The sequence below is a fragment of the Pseudonaja textilis genome, chromosome 2 (assembly GCF_049901715.1).
Source record: "Pseudonaja textilis isolate UNSWEBS1 chromosome 2, rPseTex1.2, whole genome shotgun sequence".
In the NCBI taxonomy this organism is placed as follows: Eukaryota; Metazoa; Chordata; class Lepidosauria; order Squamata; family Elapidae; genus Pseudonaja; species Pseudonaja textilis.
Genome location: NC_141991.1, coordinates 31,154,077 through 31,177,655, shown reverse-complemented (window position 1 = coordinate 31,177,655; position 23,579 = coordinate 31,154,077). Strand labels below are relative to the sequence as shown.

The 23,579-nt window shown below is 38.2% G+C and overlaps 2 protein-coding genes across 4 annotated transcripts in view; one reads left to right on the top strand and one right to left on the bottom strand.

Annotated features, from left to right (window-relative positions):
- The window catches only part of EOGT (EGF domain specific O-linked N-acetylglucosamine transferase), a 669,726-nt gene extending 666,088 nt beyond the window's left edge, over positions 1-3,638 (top strand). Inside the window, exon 18 of the transcript XR_015741598.1 lies at positions 3,599-3,638. The gene's annotated coding sequence lies outside the window, so the exon portion shown is untranslated. The remainder of the gene's footprint in view (positions 1-3,598) is intronic.
- TAFA1 (TAFA chemokine like family member 1) overlaps positions 1-23,579 on the bottom strand; it is a 452,039-nt gene that overhangs the window by 253,044 nt on the left and 175,416 nt on the right. The gene's annotated exons all lie outside the window — the stretch shown is intronic.

Here is a 23,579-nt window from a genome sequence, read left to right as displayed (position 1 = left end):
AGCATGGCACACCTCACATCTTCCCTATCAGAACCTTAATACCACCAGAATCCTGAATCAGTGTTGAAAGGGCCTTTGAATTCTTCTCGCATTATCTTTCTGTATTTTTACAAACTTCTTAATTTTTTCCGTGTTTCAAAGCTGACAAACAGATGCCACTTGTCTGAAATGAATTGGTATAGGATCTCCTGCTATAGACCTCCAAAGTTCCTTCCAGCTGTATTTTTTTTCTAAATATGAAAATACCATTGTTGGAGGATTAATAACACTTTCCCATGACTACTGGTGCTAGGCAGAAAAATTATCTGGCATTATCTTCACTACTTCTTATTCAGTTTGGTGCAAAAAGAATGTCACGGACCATTTGGATGTAATATAATATTCCTATCTACCCGATCAGTGTTTTTCATTGTACAGTTATCTCTTCAGTGCTCTGCAGAGTAGCTCCATTAAGCCCTGAAGGAGGATATTTGAAGGGTAACCTTTTGTCTGCGGGGTATCAGTTTCACTGTGAAGGCAAACTTCTTGGAGAAGGACTCCTTTCCCAGGAAAAATTCAAAGAAATTTTACATCAAATTTCTGCGACTACAAATAATATGGAGAATTTCAAAATAGCTGCCAATCAATGCAGAATGTGATACCTGAAAAACATGTATAAAAGTGCTATTTATCACTCAAAGTTAACCTCAAATGGATGGAACATCTTCATTTTTACAATATTTTTGGTTAAACCTATGTGAAAATAAATACATTTTTGAACTTATTTCTCCAGTTAAATGCAAATGAGTATAAATTTATCTCATGCCAGATTACATTTGGTTAAGTTATAGTTTGACTTTTCTGGAGGATTATTGTGGAAATATCATTGGGGTGAGAACAGGGTTGTTTTGTTCACTTTCCTTTATATACTGTTCATAATTTTTAAAAAAGTTCATTTTTGCACCAGCTTACATCATATTCATAAGAGCTGAGACATTATGTAGCCATCTGTATGCACATCAGCTCTTTCAAAACAAAATAGAATGAAATCAAATTTGGCAAGAAGAAGCAATCAAAAGAAAGATTAAAAGAAAACCTAATCGAAAACATTGGGTTAGGGTGGTTAGGCCCCTGACAGATTGTTTGAGGGTGTGTGGTGGTTACCACAGGTTTTTGTTTTTATTTATTTCTTATTTTTTTTATAATTATGCTTATATTCTTTTTATTTGTTTATTGTATAGCACTCAAAATTAGTTTGAATTTGGATGGTCTCTAAATGAGTTGATTGACTTGACATGACTTGAACAGAACTGAACCGAATTTGAAGATAGACTAAATCCTTCTTGAGGCTATGAGGGGAAAACCAATCCAGAAAGACCTGCTCCATTAATCTCTATGGAAAAGATAGATTTGAAATGGTTTAAAATTCTGCTGACAAGTCCATTCTAAGCTAGTCCATCCAAGATAAGAAGTATGAAATATAAACAAACAAACAAACAAATGTTGTCTTCCCTCCTGGTCTTGTGAATAAAAGTGGCTTAATTTGTGCAACATGAGAGAGATGGATATAGAAATCCATACAGAGGCAGAATTTACATCCAGAGAGTCGTCAAGTTTCAACAGTTTGTTTTGTGACTGTTCAAAGTTACAATGGCAGTGAAAAAAGTGACTTATGGCAGTTTTTCACACTTATGACTGTTCAGCATCCCCATGGTCACATGATCAAAATTCAGTGCTTGGCAACTAGTTCATTTTCATGATCCCAGGGACTTATGATCATTTTTTGCCACCTTCTGACAAGCATTGTCAATAGGGAAGCTAGATTCCCTTAAGAACCATGTTATTAACTGAATAACTGCAATGATTCATTTAACAATTGGGGCAAGAAAGGTTGTGAAATGGGGCAAAATTCACTTAACCAATGTCCACTTAGCAATGTAAATTTTAGGGTCAGTTGTGCTCATAAGTTGCTACCTGTGTACACCCTTAGACCTCTCTCACACATCCTGATTAGTTCCTATCATTGTTTACATTTTCCATATACCTGTTATAAATATCTGCATTATTCTATGAATAAGCATAATACTTGGCTTTTCCTGGGAGAATGTAGCATAGAGATTTAATAAGTATGAGAAGGAAGAATATTTACATTCACCTTTAGTTTTCTACTATAAGCCTTTTGTTGCCTCTTTCCCTAATACAAGCCGTTTATGCCATTTTCTTATACTGTATGTGCATTTTTATTCACAGTTTCTTGGCCACGAACAGCATGGCCAAATAAAGAGGCACCATAATATAATCTCAAAAGTAAATTTCGAATCCATTGGGATGTAGGAGAAGACCAGGCTGAGCCCAAGGGAGAGGTTAAATGCATCATCAGTCTAGATTCCCTTTGAGTCCATAAGAGTTCAAAGTCCAGCCCACCCTGAATTGACTCTTAACTCCTGCCAATTTGCTTTGACCATTAGTAGTTCAGATTCTTGTAGAGAGTGTGAGCAATAAACCTTTATATTCATTTTAAACCACCTGGACTTAATGAGTTTCCTGGGCTTGGCAGGGAAATGTGAACACTGTTACAGTACCCTGCTAAAAAAAATATGACTCAAACAAAAATGTATGATATCTGTAGCATTTATGCTTTTTCTTTTGTATTTGCTCTCTTTAGTACTCATTTCACATGTGGGTTACACAATCGTGTTCAGCCAATCAGAAATTTGGAAAGGGTAGGGAATGTTAAAAACTATGAACAAAAGGAAAGCTGAAAATTATTTCATATCTTAATGTATCTTCTCAGTGCATGTAAGACTGCAACTGGTTCCAGTTTGATGAATATAAGATATAAAATAGAGCCATAACCTAAGATACTCAAGAATCATTTTCACTGTGAAGTAATCTATCATGTTTTGAAGCTCAAAAATTAGCTTGAATTCATAGTAATTGTTTGCAATCACTTGAATCTGAGTGAGCCTGTTGCATGGGTTTGCTCTTTGTTTTTATTTATGAAATTTTGTACATTTCCATGGGATCCAATGTGGTGTGGTGATTAAGGTATTTGACTAGGAACAAGTAAAACCTAGTTTTATTTCTCTCTTAGATGCTGGCTAGTCAGTCCCTTTCTCTCAGTGAACTAAAAAGAAAATCTATTTACCTGCATTAGATCAGCATGGTATTCTAAAGAATAGAATAGAATAGAATAGAATAGAATAGAATAGAATAGAATAGAATAGAATAGAATAGAATAGAATAGAATACTTTATTGACCAAGTATGATTGATACTATGACACAAGGAATTTGTCTTGGTGCAAATGCTCTCAGTATACATAAAAGAAAAGATACATTCATCAAGAGTCAAGAATCATAAGGTACAACACTTAATAATAGTCATAGGGTACAATATGCAATCAAATCATACTAGGAAACAGTCAACATAGATCGTAAGGATACAAGCGACAAAGTTACAGTCATACAGTCACAAGTGGGAGGAGATGGGTGATAAGGAGTGATGAGAAGGTTAATAGTAATAGTAGTGCAGACTTTATAAATAGTTGGACAGTGTTGAGGGAATTATTTGTTTAGCAGAGTGATGGTGTTTGGGGAAAAAACTGTCCTTGTGTCTAGTTGTTCTGGTATGCAGTGCTCTATAGCATCATTTTGAGGGAAGGAGTTGAAACAGTTTATGTCCGGGATGTGAAGGGTCTGTAAATATTTTCACAGCCCTCTTTTTGACTCATGAAGTATACAGGTCCTCGATGGAAGGGAGGTTGGTAGCAATTGTTTTTTTTGCAGTCCTAATTATCCTCTGAAGTCTATGTCTGTTTTGTTGGGTTGCCGAACCAAACCAGACAGTTATAGAGGTGCAGATGACAGACTCAATAATTCCTCTGTAGAATTGTATCAGCAGATCCTTGGGCTGTTTGAGCTTTCTGAGTTGGTGCACAAAGAACATTCTTTGTTGTGCTTAACCCTAAAATCCATAAACTTCAATAAAAAAGCTTTCATTCTGCAGTGGATTGATTCAAACTGGTGTTAACAATATATTTAGAAAACAAATACATTAACATACTATACATATGCATCACGTAATTGTTTCTCAGTTTCAGGATTATATAAACCACAAAAAGGGATTAAGAATTAGTAAATCAAATAAATTAAAGGCCTGATCTTCTTTTTAAAGGAAATGTAGCTGCACTTTCTCAAAAAGTGTAAATTTTTATAGTTCCCATATATTGCTAATATTAGATTCTGGTAGTACCACATGAGATACATTTCTTTTAAATTTCAGTCACTGTATTGTGGATTCTTTGTTCTTCCTTCTTTGTCTACTTCCAAAATCAACTTTTTTATTTTCATCAAAATTGCTCTGCAACTCCTCTTTCACTTTTAATCTTAATGTGTTTCTCACTCTCTGGATTACATTCAAGGCAACTATCACCTTCTCTATGCAAAGTACACCATACTTTTCATCCTCATTTTTTGCAGCACTCATCATTTTACATGTAGGGGCTCTTAACCTATTGGTCATGATCCTTCAGAGGAATGCTAAGCATATTCCTTTGCAACCTGATCAAAGTTACCTTGGCTAAGTTGGATTCCTGTCAAAAATGGCTTCAAGTTTGATCCTCCCTTTGGCTGCTAAAGCTTTCAACAAAGGACTTTGGTACTACAAAGTTCCAAAAATGCAGTGATATAGATTTAAAAAACACCTCACTGTCAGAATAAACAAGCAAAGAAAAGCAATCTAAGCAGCAGGCAAATGGGAGGATGCACAGAGCTGAGATGTTGATTCCCAAAGAGCAGCAAGGAAGACAATGAAGTTTACTGGGATTGGCATTTCCAGCAGCTCGAAGAAGGCTGCATGAGGGCCTACACCAGCAATGCATTTGTGCAAGTTGAAAAGATTCAAACACCATTTACTGTTCATGAAAGCATCATCAAAAACAAGAAAAAGGGGTGAAAAAAACCCTGTCTGACCAACCAAGTCTCAAAAACAGATGGTGAGAATACACAGATGAGTTGTATACCAGCAACAAAGACTCCTTGCTTCCCCAGGATGATGAGGAAAAGGAAGCAGAAATAGAACAGCCATCCTTCAGGAAGAAGTCACATGGGTAATGAGACAGTTGCCATACATAGAACAACACCCCACAGTTAGATATACTTCAGAATTGCTGAAATCTATACAGCCCACAACCATCACAGAAACTTTGTGAAACAAATACATGGTCACGAGATTGGAAACTATCCCCAAAAAAAGGCAACTCTAGGGATTGCTGCAATGATTGCACAATTACCCTCATTCCTCAGGCTAGTAAGATTCTCCTTTATATCATACAGCAATGTCTACAGACAACCATCAAAAGGGAATTACCAAATATGCAAGTTGGTTTCATAAGGGGTTGTGGCACTCATGACCATATTTCAAATCTACTCAAATCTATTCAAATCAAACATTTATTGTCAATGCACAACATGTGTACAATGAAATTGAAACGAACCTCCCTTGGTGCACGCCCCCGCCTCAAAAAAAAAAAGAGTAACTCAATAAATGAAAGAAATAGAATCCCTAAACCCAAATAAGTAATAACTAACACAGATTCCCATATGTATGTAACATTATATTATATTACACTGGTAGGAACATGTTGCACTTGTGCTGGCCCTACAAGTCTATCAAAGTCTACTCTGGATCATTGTGAAATTTCAAGAGCATCAAAATGATATCTATATCTGCTTTCTTGAGTGAAAAAAATTGTTTTGATTGTGTTACCATGACAAGTTTGGGAGACCCCTAGAAGATCCTGGGATGCTACACATCAGATCAAGTTGATACAGTGGCTGTACACAATTCACAAACCCACAGCACAAGCACCATATGGAGACACCAAATGGTTTCAAGATGAAGAAAAGAGTGTGACAAAGTTGCATTCTTTCACCTTTCTTATTCAACCTGTATGCCGAAGTCATCATGAAGAAACTGGGACTTGAGGAATTGAAAATCAAAGTAATGACTAGAGAGGGGAACATCAACAATGTTCAGTATGCTGACAACACAACTCTCAGAAACCAAAGAAGGCCTGTAACATCTGATCAAAAGGATTAAAGAAGAAAGGGAAGTATTTGGTCTCTTCCTGAACATCAAAAAGAGCGAACTCATGACCAATATGCGGAATGGCAATGTCAAAATTACAATTGACAGTTGATATTGAATGCTTTCTTTGGAGTGCAGATTGATCAAAGCAGTGAATGCAATCTGGAAAGAAGGCATTGAATCACAGTGGGTCACCAAGCATTGGTGAGCATGAATTGAGTATGGAAAAGCAAGTACATCAGCCTGGCAACTAAATGCATATTAATCTACATTAAATTGTTTTCCATAGCTACCTATAGCTTTGAAAATTGGACCACCTACCCACCCACACACACACTCAAAAACTAGATAGAGGGAAAATCAGCTTTACACTGGTATTGGAAAAGGCTCTTGTACATTTCTTGGACAGCAAAGGTGACAGGCAAGCAAGTATTGGAGCGTATAAACCAGATATATCACTGGAAGGCAAAATAAATAACCTATGCTTTACTTACTTCAGCCACAGCATGCAATCAAATTCATTGGGAAGGACAGATATGCTTAAAATGGTCAGCCATAAAAGGAAACAGGTCACCCCAAAACAGTGGCTAGTCACCCTCAAAGGTGATGACAGCAGCTAGAGCATCAACTGAAAAAAACATGATCGGAAAATGTAGAGAGAGCTAATCCATTGGATTGTTAAGAATCAGACACAATTGAATAGATAGTATTACATTATTAAAGTAAATAATGCAATTCTTTCCAACATGTAATTCCAATTTTATATCACACTACGATGTTCTGTTGTTCTATTCTATTCTGTTCTGTTCTGTTATGCTCTGCTATGCTATGTTATATTATCTGCTATGCTATGCTATGCTATGCTATGCTATGCTATGCTATACTATACTATACTATACTATACTATACTATACTATACTATACTATACTATACTATACTATACTATACTATACTATACTATACTGCCTGGGAAAGCCAAGGGAAATAATCAAAACCATAAAAACTGAAAGTTAAAATATTTTGGACATGACATGTGATGCTACCCCCAGACAATTACAGCATACTTCACTTAATCCTCCAGGGAAAGATTGAAGGCAAACAAGGTCCAGGCAGAAGAAGAACATCATGGCTTCAAAATCTAAGGGACTGGTTTGGACAAAATTCAACAGCACTTTTTCATGAAGCTGTTGATAAAATATAGGATTGCCAACACGATCCCCAATGTCCGATGATGAATATGGAAAAAGAAGAAGATACTATACTATACTACACTATACTATACTATACTATACTATACTATACTATACTATACTATACCATACCATACCACACTACACTACACTACACTACACCACACCACACCACACCACACCACACCATACCATACCATACGACATGACACATCACATCACGACACGACACTACACTACTCTCTCTCACACACACACGTAAACACAAACACATCCATCCATCCATCCATCGGGGAAAGATTGCCCAAATTCATGTACCATTTTAAAGTATAAAAGTATCACAAAGTTTAAGAACTCTGTCTTATATGTATTTTTCTCAATTGCCCTGTCTTTCACTTCATTATTCTACCATGTATGTTTTTTCATACTCACCATTAGAATCAGTCCATGATTATCTGTGGCTATAACACAATTATTTTAATAGTGTTCCTAGCTGTTTCACATCCTCTTTCCTTCTTTTGCTTTCAGTTGTTCAACTTTCACTCCAGTTTCTTTTACATCTTTGTTTATTTTTAATGTCCATGATCCACACTTGACATGGCCAAAACAATGTTCTGTTCTACATACTGTAGAATACTGTATATTCACAACCTAATCATTTTTTATCCTTCACTACTGTAATTAACTCAACAATTTACCACAGACAACATGCTTTAGATTGATATCCATTCCTTCATGTTGTGTATAAATAAACAGACCTATGATCAAATAAGTGCATCTTCATCAGTTTCTATTCTCTATCATTCTTGGGTCCACTCCACAAGATCAGACCACTTTTTCTCAAATATGTTATCTTCTGCTTTGTCTTAGTTACAGTGGTTAAGGTGTTAGACCAGCACTTAGGAGACCTTAGTCATTACCTACTTTATCTATAGATGCTCACTAGATGACTTTGGGCCAATCTTTCCAGCTCAGCCCAATTATACTTATAGAGTTGCTGCTGTGGAGAAATATAGAAGAGAGTACTATGCATATTGCCTTATACTCCTTAATATACTAATGAAATACAAAACAAACACACAAAATAATCCATCCTTCCTTCTTTTCTTTGCTCCTTAGTTTGTTCCTTAGTTTGTTTTTTCATTTGTTCCTTCGTTCGTTTGTTCATTTCTTTCTTCCTTCCTTCTTCCTTCCTTCTGTCTGTTCTACATTCCAAATCCCAATCTTCTATATGCCATGATTGTCACCATGAATGTTGGCCTCTTATCATGGCTTGGTAAATCTAAGTTTTCACATCATTTTTTTTAGTGATGCAGGAAGATGCTATTCTGTGCATCAATGAGCTTTAATCTAGATATTACCTTGCAAGTGAACATATTGTTGCCTGCATCCCGCCAACCTGAAGGTGCATGCATCACATCAGTGTACACCCAGGATGCACCAGACTTTAAATTTATCTGAACATAATCTTATTAGCACAGGAAAGATCAATTGTTCCATTTGTAAATGTGAAATGGAATGCATCATATAATTCCTATGGTATCGTATTTGTTATATTACTTAATACCAACCACTACTGGCTGTTTTGAGAAAAATGTTTTCTCCATCTGTTTGGGGAGCACATTGCAGAGGGAGATAATTTTGAGCGGTACTTGTCAAATAAAGTTAGATTTAGTGCAACAACACTGCTAGTCATAAAGGGAAAACACAGATATTTCCTTCTTTATAATTAGATGTTTCCATTGATATCTTCAGCAAAGTTAGGTTACAATGGGAAACACATATCATGCCTGGAAGGGGCATTGCAATTCCTGAAATTTGTCTTGCCCTTTTGGGGGTAGAAAATGCACCAAAGAGCCCTGTACTACTGATTGAACTGTCATAAATCTATCAACTAAAAATGAGAGAGAATGTTTATATATCCCCTGCTGCTTCTGGTTATATTTTCACACTTCACATTGGAAAAGGAACTGTAAAAAGTGGTGCCCTGGAAAGAAAAGTACTTTCATATTAGTTGAGAACAAAACTCTTATTGAGTATGCGTGGTCATCCTGTAAGGATACCCTGCTGGGATAAGCATGCTAACTCTGCCTTCCTTCTGCCTCCATCCCCCATCTTTGCCACCTTCCATATATACAGTATTCAGAAAGATTTTGATTTATACAAAGAACCCTCCTTAGCATCTCCTCCCAGGAAGTAAAACCCTGTAAGTGCACACAAGCCTCCCGCCACCCAAAGGATTTCTGTATATGATTGGATGGAGTTCATCAATCTTCCATGCCAGGACTATTCAGCCTGCAGGGTGCTTGGATCTGGCCAATGGGGCCACCCTGGAAACAGCAAAGGACCAGCCCGTGGTGCCTCTGCCAGTGAAAATGGGGTTTAGGAGGGCCACACGCAGCTCTTCTGAGCTCCATTTTCACTGGCAGAAGGTTTCAGGAAGACTGGAATGGAGCTCGGGAGCCTGTTTTTGCTGGCAGAACACTCAGGCCACCACAGGTGCTCCCAACACAAGTGACGTCAAGCTGGCCACACCCATCCTGGCCACTGCCTCTGTCCCCCCAAGGTCAAACACAACTCTGATGCTGCCCTCAATGAAATCATGTTTGACCCTCCTGGTCTAAAGGCAGGCATCTATTTGAGATGGATAAATTACCGAATACACTGTTTCTTTTAAAAATATTGTTCAGAGACATTTGGATTTTTCAGATAAGTTCTCCTTGGGTATGTGGAGATCCACATGGTGGGTCATATTTTTGGTTGGTCATATTTTTCCTTGAATTGCATCACTTGGAAATGCTTATCCATTCAAGTTTGCTATTTAGAAAATTCTCTTCATTTCTCTCTCATCCTCTTATTCCTATGCTCCTTGATATGCATCCTGAGACAAATGAAATCACAAAATTGTTACTATTGCTCAAATAAACCTCTAAAGTTCTGCAAAAGCAATCAGTGTTAGAAACTGGAGTATCAATAAGAGCTTTGGGGGGACATCAAAATTTTTGTTTCCTTTCAAAGGGCTCTTGAAAACAGGAATATTTAAAACTCACCAAATAAAAGCTCAGAGTCTATGACCCTGAACATCTCAGATAATGGAAGTAGTTAATTCAGGAAGCATGTAACTGTTCTCATGATCCCATCAAATAACCTGATCTGATTGGCTCTGTGTGTTATGAGGTCATCATTAATCATTTGGAATTATATATGAATAAACAAAGAAAAAAAGAACAGCATTCTTTAAAGAAAATAAAAATATTTTAAAGAGAAAAAATATTGTAACTTTTTAAAGAGGATGATGATGATAATGATGCTGAAAATAATTGGTTTTTCTTTTCATTTAAAATATTTTATTTTTCCCCTTCAGACCTATATTTGAAGATGTCTATTCGACTAGGCATTTTGATTGGTCAGTTGCATCTTCAGTAAAAGGTGGCATTTTTTAAAAAAAAAAATGTCTACAGTGAGATTTCTAACGGTATTTATGTTAGACAATCCAGTTTAGATTTGACGTGGATGAAAAAAATAATACCTAACATTCTCCTATGAAACTCAGGCCTCCATTTTGATTTCAGTCCTGCCCAAAAGGCCTATTTGGAGCAACAACTTCATTGTGTGTTGTACCTCTACATAAAGGAACAAAGTCTGTAACTGGAAGCCTCTTTTATGAATCACATTATTAATCATTCTGGCAGGGCTCCCTGGATGGTGCTAATTTAAGAGAAGTGACAATACAAGAGAGGCACTTATTGTAATTACTGGCAATTACAGACTGCAGTTTAGCTGGCCAGTTTCACAGTCGCTGGCACTGCATACATTGTGCCTGTAATTGAAGAGAAGTTCTAATTGCTTTTTCCAACTCAGTGGTGGGTTGGCCTTATTCTGGAGGGGTTCCTAACAGAGAGGGGTACCCAAACAAGCACAACTCATTGGTGCAAATCTTTGGCTCTATACAACATAGCGAGGACAACATAGTGAGGAGGTATAATATATATATATTGTATTTTAACATAGCGAGCAGGTATAATATAGGAGGAGGTATAAACAGAAACATAGAATCAAACTCACATGAAGTATTAGTACAGCTTTATAAAACCTTAGTAAGGCCACAGCTGGACTACTCTGCATTCAGTTTTGGTCACCACCTTACAAAACAGCTGTTGAGACTTTGGGGGGGAAAAGTGCAGAAGAGAGCAACTTAAAAAATTAAAGGCCTGGAGACTAAAACATATGAAGGACGATTGCAGGAACTTGGTATGGCTAGTCTAGAAAAAAGAAGGACTAAGGGTGACATAATAACAGTATTCCAGTATTTGAGGGGCTGCCACAAAGAAGAGGGGGAAAGCACCAGAAGCCAAGACAAGAAACAATGAATGGAAACTAATCAGTGAGAGAAGCAACCTAAAACTAAGGAGAGATTCATGAGAGTGAGAACAATTAACCAGTGAAATGGTTTGCCTTCAGAAATGTGGGTGCTTCATCACTGGAGGTTTTTAAGAAGAGACTGGACAGCCACTTGTCTGGAAAGGTAAAGGGTCTCCTGCTTGAGCAAGGGGTTGGGCTAGAAGATAAGAAGATAAGATAAGAAGAACTTTATTGTCATTGTACAAGTACAACGAAACTGTGGATGCACCCCAGCAACTGTTCGCAATACAATAAAACCAGAGCACTTAAAGATGAAGATAAGAAAAATAGAATACCCACATCTCCATTTGCAATTAGAGAGTACAAAAACACACAAAAAAGAACAGTCATCAGGAGCATTGAGCCGCTGCGACCATGCATGCCACCAACTTGGGAAACACCGCCAAGGTCCCTTCCAGCTCTATCCTGATTCACATTGAGTGAAATCTCTACCGCATCTTTAAAAGAAGCAATTAAGGTGTTTTCAAGTCATCCTTAACTCTTACAAATCTGTATCTTCTGTGTAATGGTAACAAATCCAAATATAAGAAGATCAATATTTTGGTCCTATTGGCATTTTAAAGATTCTATGCATATCCATAATGAGACTTGATGTGTAGATAAGTATAAGGAGAGTTTTGTGGTCTGCAAAATTATTCATTTACTAGGGAAAAACTGAGTGCATATCAGAGAGAAATTCAGGGATAAACCTACTGTAAAAATCTACTTTAATTGTCATTCCTTATGTGGCAGTTTCAAAAACTGGTACAAATCTATTTTTTTGACCCAAGAAACAAAAGGGCAGAGCTTTTGAATTAAAGATTCAGTGGTTGGGATTAAGTGGTGTTTTGGACCAGGCAGAAGGATATTAGCAATCTGTATACATTTACCTTATTGGCAAGGTTAAATTCAAGGTGAGAGATTCCCCATATCCAGGTGTAAAAGGCTTGGGTTGGTTTGCCAATGAATCCATGAATATTTTTTTTCCTGGAATGGTTTCCAAATCTCAAAACTGTGAACCTTTAAATCAGTACTGGCTCTCCTCATTAACTTGGGAAAGATCCAATGGCAAAGTCTTGCTTTTCTGCATCCATTATATTGGACGATGTTCTTGAATCAGCGCTGCCTCAGCAGGAATCCACTCTTTGTAAGGATATTTCATTCTCATTCTCTTAAGGAACAGCCAGTGCTACAGCTACATGAGAAGAAAAGGGCACTAAGCCTATGGCGTTGTTTGGCAAGTCAAATGAACTTTTATGAAACTCTTTCAGTTCTGCCTCCCTGGCCTGTCAATTAATGCTGAAACAATGATGAATTATAAAATGCAGGAAGATGCTGGCAAAATATATCTACATTTAAAAATACCCTCAATCGTGATCTTCTTCAGCATGTTGTTATTTTTTTCTATCACCACCACCACCATCTCTGAATTTGGTGATTTGAATTTTTAAAGCCTGCCTTATATTTTCTCAAGCTGTTTGGTATGATTTGATGGATTCATTTGGTTAAAATTGCATCATCATTATTATAGGTAATCCTTGATGTATGACCAGTCGTTTAATGACTGTTAAAAGCTACAAGGCACTTGAAAAAGGTTACTTACAATCCACCCTCAAAGTTATGACTGTCACATTGCCCTCATGGTCAGATTATCATATTTTGGACGCTTAGTAATCAGCTCATATTTATAACCAATTGCAGCATTATCACATTTTGCAAGGTTGTTTTTCTATTTGCCATTTTCCAGCAAAAAAAACACTCATAGCATAAGTTTGATTTAGCATCATTGCCACCTGATTGCATTAATGATTATGGTGACCTCCTCAACGACCATTGTAAAAACAGTCATAAAACCACGTCCAGTCATGTGGTCAGCCGACTTATGAACACAAATGACTTGCAACCAAAATTCCAGGCTCAGTTGTGGTCATAAGATGAGGACTACTTACATTATCATATTGTGAAGAAATGTTTTTCTATATGGCATTTAATAAATGACCAGTGAAGGTAATCTATCAGGATTAAAACACTTCTAAAGCATAAAAACATAAGTATGAACAAAGGATCAAACATTCTGTCCCTCTTGTGAAATCACCGGGTGTCACTGCCTGGTCCACCCCAGCTTTTTTAAATGTCTTTCTTCAATTGTCATTGTGTTGATCATCATTACCATTTCTCATACGTTTACTTTGGATGTAATTCTCATGGGGCATTATCCCTGCCCAGAAAATTGTTCTTTCTTTCTCTTTTCTAGAAATGCCCAACATACCAGCTATTTGGCTGCCCATGTGACATTTTTTTCAAATACATATTGCATATAGTTTTATATATTTGGTCGCAAAAGTGTCATAAAAGAGATTTTAAGAGAGAGCAAATGCAAATTTGTAATGCTAGGCTGGAAAAGAAATTTGGCCTCATTCTTTCCAGGGACAGCAAAGCTTTTTAATCTTAGCTGAGAAGGTGCTCTTTTAAAAAAAGAAAAAGAAAAAAGAAAAACTTGAGTATTACATTTGACATTTGAATGCATGCAAAATATTTTGGCTATTATTTGAGTTCCTTTTCCAATGATCAAATGGCCAGAAGGTAGAGAGCAAAACTGATTATTTTCAAACCACATTTCAATGGAATAAAAAGTTTAGAAACTAATTTTCTGCCCGATTCTGCTTTTTATATGCGGTGCTTTCTGAGATGTTTAGCAAAAATGCCCTGCTGCATACTTGGACTTGAATTATATTTTATTTTTACCTCTTTATTTAATCTATATAAATGGGCTAATCTGTATCCACATTAACAGCACTGATTTTCTATATTTTCTCACTGCTTGATATTCTTCTAACTAAAAAGGATTAGATGCTTTAACCAAAACACAATCAACATCATTATCAAGCCAGGAATGAATGATCATATTCACTTTATTGCTTTGGTCCTTTGACAGGTCTGATCTTTTCAAAAAGATACAACAGCAGTTACTGAAGCTGATCAATCCATTGTGTATTGTTCTGGCCTTCAGCTGCCAGCCCCTCCATCAGCCAAATCAGAAGAGGAGGAGGAGGAGGAGCAGGCATGGGAGTCAAGATCAGCATCAGAGCAACCTGGGAGTTCTGAGGGGGAAGAGGGAATGGAGCAATTAGAGAGAGAGAGACAGAGACACACACACAGAGAGAGAGAGAGACAGAGAGAGAGAGATGGAGCCTCAGCTGTCCGTCAGCCCTCAGATGGAGAGTCAACAGCCCCCAGGTCTGGAGGTGGCTGATGAGGAAGAGGAGGAACAGCTGGGTCCAGTGCTTGATGTGCGGCTGAGCAGAAAGCAGAGGAGAGGAGTGGAAATCCATGGGCCGATCATTGGGAAGGAAGAGCCACTTTTGCTAGCAAGGCCCCACCCTAGCTCTGGGGTTAAAAGGCAGGGGGCGGGGATGAATAAATGTGGCAGACAACTATTCATGTTCCGGATGGACAGACATGTTAGCCTGCAAGAGAAACTTTTTGCCAGGGCTGCCGCAGAGGTGGTATTGAGCAGGTTCTGACCAGTTCTGGAGAACCAGTAGCAGAAGTTTGGAATAGTTTGGAGAACCAGCAAATACCACCTCTGACTGGCCCCTCCCTCATCTATTCTCTGCCTCCCGGGTCCCGGCTGGGTCTTCTTTTGTTGCCCTGAACAGGAGAACGGAGCTGGAAATCAGGTTAGTGGAGTGGAGAGGGAATGGGATTTTCCAGTAACCTTCCCCCAGGAGTGGGGAGGGGATTTTACAGAATCCTTCCCCTGCCATGCCCACCAAGCCATGCCACACTCACCAAGCCACGCCCACAGAACTGGTAGTAAAAATGTTTGAATCCCACCCCTGGGCTGCCGGCATTCCTAATAAAGGAATCTTTTGAGTTCACATCAGAGGGTTTCTCGTGTTTGGGGAACTGGGTCGGAACACAAATCTTGCAAGAGTGGCAACTATAAAAGTGGATCTCTACTTTAAAATGTGCTTCTTGTGTCCTGGCTAACCATCTCAAATCACAGTCCCACCCAACAACAACTATTTGTGTGAATAGTTTCCCACATTATTTGACCTTTTTTGCCACACGATTCAATAGTGCAAATACAGAAAGTCTGCAACAGAATGGCAGGACCAGAGCTTCACGGAAAGCCCGTTGAGCTGAACAGATTGTTCTCTGAAGCAGCCTGCATATGGCATTGTTTCTAGGCAGCTCCAGTACTGTTGATAGCATGTGTGAATCACACAGAAGGGAGGCACTCTTTGTAATGTGCGTATGCATAAATATATACACACAGAGTGCTGTAGCCAGACTTCATTCCAAGGGGTGCAAGACACTGGCAATACACCTGGTTCCTCCATCTTAAGCTTCACTGAAATCTCATGAAGAGTTAAGAGGAGATTAAATTTACTCAGTGGATTTTATAGCTAAGGAGTTTGCTGCTTTGGAGGAACAAGAGAAGAACAATTGATGGGACAATTTTGTTCAGATATCACTGTATGAAAACCTCCAGTCCTTCCTACTTAAATATGTTGGTTCAATGGTGCGATTCAATTTTTTTTTTACTACCAGTTCTGTGGGCGTGGCTTGGTGGGCATGGCAGCGGAAGGTTACTGTAAAATCTCCAGTCAGAGGTGGTATTTGCCGGTTCTCTGAACTACTCAAAATTTCTGCTACCGATTCTCCAGAACTGGTCAGAACCTGCTGAAAACCATCTCTGTGTTGGTTGGACTGCTGGGAACTCCAGTTTAGCAGGATCTTCTGGAAAGCCACAAGTGAAGATCAAGATGTTCTTGAGTCAAGTTTGACTCCTGTGATTTAACTTTAACGTAAGTCCCTTCAACATAGTCAGCTATTGTTGACTATGCTGAAGGAACTTGTGCATGATAACATCTTGCTATTAAAATAGTATTTTAATCATATTAAAAGCATGTACTATTACTTACTACTAAAAGCAACACAGCAATTACTACAATGGAGATAAACTGTTTCTTCTTTATTAACTTTTCCTTGCAATTTAACCTACAAGGTACTGGAAATATTATAGTTATAGTCTGTTCAGGTTTATTTCATTTTTATCTTCTGCATGACCATTTCATAACCATGCCTTTTTTTTAGAACTGTTTTCAACTTTGGAGCAACAGTTGGAAATAATTTTATGGAATGATGTTAGAATTTCATTGCCAAAATCATAATCCTTAAGCTACAAACCTGGACAAGTTTATCCAGGAATTAGCCTCAAGCGACTGAATGTGACAAACTTCCACAATTATATCCAATCTTTTTCATTTTAGAATTGGCTGGCTGGGTCAGCCATGTTGCTTAGATCCCAAATGCTGGGTGAAATATGACATCTAAAACATCTAGAAGTCTACTCTATAACTGGTCAATGGCTGTTTTGCTTGTAAAATTAAAGATAAGGTTCCCCTTGCACATATGTTTCCTGATCTAGGGGGTGGTGCTCATCTCCATTACAAAGCCGAAAAGATAGCGCTGTCCAAAAATGTCTCCATGGTCATGTGGCTGGCATGGTTGGCATGACTAAATGCCGAAGGCACACGGGACGCTGTTACCTTTCTATCAAAGTGGTCCCTATTTTTCTACTCGCATTTTTAATGCTTTTGAACTGCTAGGTTGGCAGAAGCTGGGACAAGTAATGGGAGCTCACTCCATTATGCAGTGCTAGGGATTCGAACCGCTGAACTGCCGACCTTCTTGATCGACAAGCTCAGTGTCTTAGCCACTGAGGCACTGCATCTCTATTGCTTGTAAATGCACTCATTTGTCCAGAAGAAGAAAAAGAAGGAGTGGAATATAGTCCCATTAAGCCTACAGAAACCACCTTCTGGATAAGTGTATTTAGGATTGTACTTTAATAATGAGCAACAAGATTCAAACATAAGTCCATGAAGCTCAATTCTGGAGGCAAAGATAAGAAATAATATGCCAAGATATGTGTTATGACTATGGGGACCTTGCTTCTCTCTGAGCTTGGTGGGTTTTTTAAACAGATGTTTCATTAACAAACATCATAGGTAACATCATCAGTGCACTCATAAATGTTATGATTAAATGGGTGCTTTTGGACTAGGCAACCTACTTTTGCAGCTATTTTATGAATATATTATGAAAGCTCTACTTTTATGGATGTCCCACGGCATGTTCTCGACATTACACACATTACTCCTTCCATATGACATGGGGGGAAAATATAAACAAAAGGCGCAGCGTTGTGTATATTCCTTCCGCACTGCATGAAGAACGCAATGTCTGTGATAGCTGTATCAGCACCTCTCCTTTCAGTGATGACTGTAGCTGCATGAAACTTCAAAGGAGAGCTTTGCTTTGACAAACTTCAAACAAAGCATCCTCCTCCCAGCTGGTTTGCAAAGCTACATGCTCTCCTCATTTTTAAAGAGCGAAACAAAGTGGCCCTGTTTGCCACTGCTCTGCTTTTAGGTTTCCCCCACAAAGCTTGCATTGCTGGAGAAAATGGAAGCCGCTTTCTTCAATCAATGCTATGAGGAGAAGCTGAGATGAGAAGCTGGAAAGGCCTAGCCAAAAGAATTCCAGTCTGGACAGCTTCATCAGATACCAATTGGATTGCCCAGAGTACATGCTAAGGACAACAGCTCTGTAGTGCCTCCAAGTTAAGAAGCTGTAGTGTATAGAGGTAGTCCTTGACTTAAGACCATTTGTTTAGTGAGTGTTAAAACTTATTTCACCTGTGATGACACAGTAGTTAGAGTGCAGTACTGCATGCTACTTCTGCAGACTGCCGGTTGATTGTAGTTTGGCAGTTCTATTATCACTGGCTCAAGGTTGACTCAGCCTTCCATCCTTCCAAGGTTGGTAAAATTAGGACCCAGATTGTTGGGGTCAATATGCTGACTCTGAAAACTGCTTAGGGCTGTAAAGTACCATTAAGCAATATATAAGTCTAAGTACTATTGCCATTGCTATTACAATGGCTTTGTGAAAGGCAGGAAATCAGGAACCAAGGTTTTTCAAATGAATACAGGCTTATTGCATGCTAACTCTCTCTACAAGAATCTGAACTACCTGTTAGGAATTGATAGTCACCTAACAGTTGGGTTGGAAATATATAAACCAAGATAGACATTTAATACTGCCTCTTTAAAAATACTGTCTCTTTAATACTGTCTCTTTAGGAATCCTAAAATTGTAATTGGGTGTGGTTCCTTAAACGGCCATAAGATGGAGCCAGAAACCTGGGTTGTTAGTCCTGTTGTTGTTAGTGGCTAGTGGCTAGATGTTCAGATGGTCGATGTTCTTGGTTCCTGCATTTTTCCCTAATGACTGTTGCTGATCGTCATTCTTCTTGCATTGCTGTGAGTCTGTTACTGAACTTTTTATGATACTGGACTTTGTTATTTGGATTATCCCTGGATTGAAAGCTGACTACTTTAACCATGTATGACTTGGACTGTTTGTTGGACTTTGCTTAACTGTTTACTGGAAGTAAAACCTACATTTAACTATTCAGTGTATCTGTGTGCTGGTCATGTGTTATTCAACATCACTCTCACTACGTCTTCCTGTGTGCACTCATTCTCCTAACGGGGAATTACCTTAACACTACCAATAGTCAAAGCAAGTTAGTGGTAGATAAGAGTCAGTGGAATTCAAGGTGTGCTGGACTTAAAATTCTTGCTGGCATGCAGGAACTCAAGGCTGATGCTGTGCTGGTACTTTCCATGACTTTCCATAAGTCACTTTTTTCAATGCTTGTAGGAGATGACCATGCCGACATGGTCATCTCCTACAAGCATTGAAAAAAGTGACTTATGACCAGTCCTCACACTTATGAACATTGCAGCATCTCCACAGTCATGTGGTCAAAATTTGATTGCTTGGCAACCAGCATGCATTTATGATGGTTGCAGCAGAACTGAGATTATGTGATCACCATTTGCCACCTTCCCAACTGCGTTCCAACAGGCAAAGTCAATGGGGAAACTCTGATTTGCTTAATGACTCTGTGATTCATTTAACAAGTACAGGGATTTGTTTAACAATATTGCAAAAATAGGGTTCAACTCACTTAACAACCACCTTGCTTAGCAATGGAAATTCTAGTCCTGATTGTGGTTGTAAGTCAAGGACTACCTTTATTGGAGGCAATCTTGTAGCAGGCAACTTTGCTACTCAGCCTGTAGCCTCCTTTGGTCTGGTACCAAAGGTTTTGGCTAGTGCTTCAGAGGAGAAAAGCAGCAGAATTGTAGAACTTGATAGAGGATCAGGTTTAACCTTTCAATGAGTACTATGGAAAAAAATATTCCAGGCTGAGTGTGCAAGACCAAACCACTTGATGGCACATACCCTGTCCTATAAATCTTTCTGCCTATAAAGTAATGCTTCAATTATTGTCTTTATCAGGTAGTATTTTCTTTTGTCTTAAGAAAGAGAAGACTTTGTGCATAGTGGCACCCCAATTCTGGAATAATGTTACCTTTAAAGTGCCATGGAAATGGAAAAAACAACAACAAAAATCTCACACTCTTTGGAATCCACCACTTTCAGTGTGTTTCACTTATATTTTCATCTTATTATACTGGTTTTTTAAATAAATATCATTAAACCAGCCAGAAATCCCCAATAATATGACTTGATATAGATACAGTATAATAATAGCAATAGCACTTAGACTTATATACCACTTCATAGTGCTTTACAGCACTCTTTAAGTGGTTTACAGAGTCAACATATTGCCCCCAACAATCTCATATTTTCCGAAGGATGGAAAGCTGAGTCAACCATGAGTCAGTCAGGATCAAAGGAAGGAATTGAACTCCTGGCAATGTGAGTAGAGTTAGCCTGCAACACTGCTTTCAAACCACTACACCACCACAGCTCTATTTCAGGGTTAAATCTCAGCTTCTAAATGTTTTAAAAGTTCAGCCATAGCTACCATGACTCAGTGCTGCTTGCCTTTATCTAGAAAAGAGTTAAATGCTGAACTTTCTTTCCTTGGGAGAAAATCCAATTACTCATGAGGAGCCATTTAATGTGCATTTGAAGAAGCTACTTCTGAAAACTGCATTCAGATTCCATTCCATTAATACGTGACACAATACATTACACCACACTTGAGACAATACACAGAGCCACAACGAGTTGCTGAAGTGTGCTGGTGCATGAGAACACATGATTTCTAGTTCATTACCGCCTGATGTTTTGACTTTGCTGCTCCATAGTCAGGCTTAATTAGGGGGACTCGAGGTGCTGCATTATCTCCTAATGAAGACCAATTAAGAATAATTAACCTTTGACCTAATTCCCAGCCATGATGGACAGCAAGCAGTCCTGGGAAAATGGATTTGAAAAGGTGAACTTGAACAAGTAGCATGAATGGCTGCTGCTGTTTTGAAGGTGTTAGAGAAGTCATTCCTGACTCTAGTTTTAATTCCATTCAGAGTAACAGGGGATCTTGACATATTGATTGATAAATGAGAACAATATATAAGCTGTCATGCTGGCTAAACATTTATAGCAATTTATGCTGAAATGTACTTTTTTGCATTTGCAGCTATTGTTCTGTGTTATCAATACAGCATATTGATGTAAACCATTACAGTCTGAATAAAATATTCATTAGCCATGCATTATGTTCACCTTATTTGTAGATTGGTCATAGATACATAGACATGTCTGTACATTCCAGTAAAGAAAGGAATTTTTTTTTAAAAAAGACATCATCATCATTGTCATTATCAAAACTGAGCAGACTGATAAATATTCAGCTTCCTAAATCTAGAGTGTAGACATCAACCTGCAAGCAAACTTCAAATATGAAGGAAGTATCAGAATATCTAAGGAACAGAGCATACCCATGGTAAGCTGATGTTTTCACAGTTCTTGCTCTGTGTAACATTAAAGATTTTCCTTGTGCAGTTGTGTCCTTCTCTAGGGGATAGTGCTCATGTCCATTTTTAGTTGAGGAAGTCAACATTGTCTAAGACATTTTCATAGTCATGTGGATGGACAGCATGTCTATACACCAAGATGCACAGAATGCAGTTACTTTTTCACCGGTGGTGCCTATTTATCTACTTGCATTTGCACGCTTTTGAGCTGCTAGGTGGGCAGGAGTTGGGCAAGAATGGAAGGTCACCCATCACATGATGCTTGAGTCTCAAACCCAGGCTGATAGCTTTTCAGCTGATGAGCTCAGCATCTTTAGCCACTCAGTCCTCGTGCCCCATCATATTTAAGTACCGTATGCATATTTTGCTTCTGACAAATAGGGAAAGTAATTTAACGAGTTTTGAAATGTATAAAATGATGCCCTTCCCTATTTCCACTTAGCACAGATGGACTTTGATTTTGAGATAGTCAGAAACCCAAGCATAAGATGGCCTTTCTGTCTCTACTCCACCTTTGATTTCTTAGCAGCAGACTTCAAACAGTTTTAATCATATAGAAGAACAACATTCAGAAAAAATGTACAACTACATGGGAACTATCTACTTAAGAGCAGGGGTAGGATTCTACTGGTTCTGTCCGGCTCTGTAGAACTGGTAGCTATGAGGAGCAGCAGACACAGAACCGATTCTATGTCTGCTGCTGTTTTGTCCCACCCGGGCTCTTACCTGACCTTTATTTCCTGCTTTTTCAACCTCAGCTGCTTTGCGCGGCACAGAAAAAAGTGCTTTTTCAAACGCTGTGCACCCGCACACAGAGCTGCTCAGCTGTTCGATATTTCACACACACACACAAAAAACGTAAATCACCAAATCAGTAATTACACCGGTCGGATCCCACCCCTGCTTAAGACGTATGTGCAAGTTAATAGAAGTATATCAGTTTTGGATATCTAGTTCAATTAAGAAACAAAACAGAACTCTACAAGTACACTTTAGAATGATTGATCAATGAGAACATTTATAGCTGAATTGTGACGCTTCCTGAGCTTAGTTATTTTCTTGCAGACTTTGCAAACATTTCATTATCAAACTAAGTAACATCATCAGTGCTAGAAAACAGTGCTGGAAAACAACAAAGCTCAGAGAGCACCAAAGACCTGACTTTTGAATGAAGATGAGGTAATCTGAAGTAATTTTGCTAGCATTTGTTACCTAGTTTCCCTTGGGAAAAAGGTTGTTTTTTTTTCCTTAAAAGAAAGAAGAATCATGTCCTATTCTATGTCCTGAATGGCGGCAATTGCCAATTTTCTAAAAGTAATATCCAGGGGGGGTTGGAGAAACGCTGGGTCCAGTAGGATAAGTGGGCGTATAATTGTGGGTATGTAGTTTCTCCAATAGAGGAATTTTTTAAAAAAGAATTTGAAATGGTTCTGCCTTTCACTAAGGGTAATTCCATACTTGTTGAAATCTGTGTTGTATCTTGCTTCAGAATATTTTGAAAAGCTAATAATTCTTGATTGAAGCATTAGTACATTTTACTCAAATTTGTACAAAATATAAAAGCACAGAAATAAGTTAGGGCAGTTTGTGATAGGGTTTCTGCATACTACAGAGATCTTACTTAAAATGGTTGTGCCAAATGATGTGGCTGAAGGGACCATATTTATGAAAAGTGAAAGTGTCTAAGAGATTTTTATTTCTGTGCCCTTGAAATTTCCTATGCATGCTTAGCATGGGACTTTTCACAGGGAGGATTCTTCCTCATCAGCAATTCTTGGAATGCCCATGGGATCACATAACAATTGCATGGTCATTCCAGAAGCCATTGTTGAAGCAAACTGCTTTCTAGCTGTGAACAGTATACATGTTAAAGTATGAAAAACTAAAACTAGCTTGCCCTTCTACCCTTAGATTCTTTTTGGAATTCCAATAACTTTTGCCACTCTATCCAAAATGTTTAATGAGACTAGGACTCCCTTCATATCCAACTAAGTCAATTAATCAGTCAGTCAGTCAGTAAAAATCCTTATGAATAATTGGCTGCAAC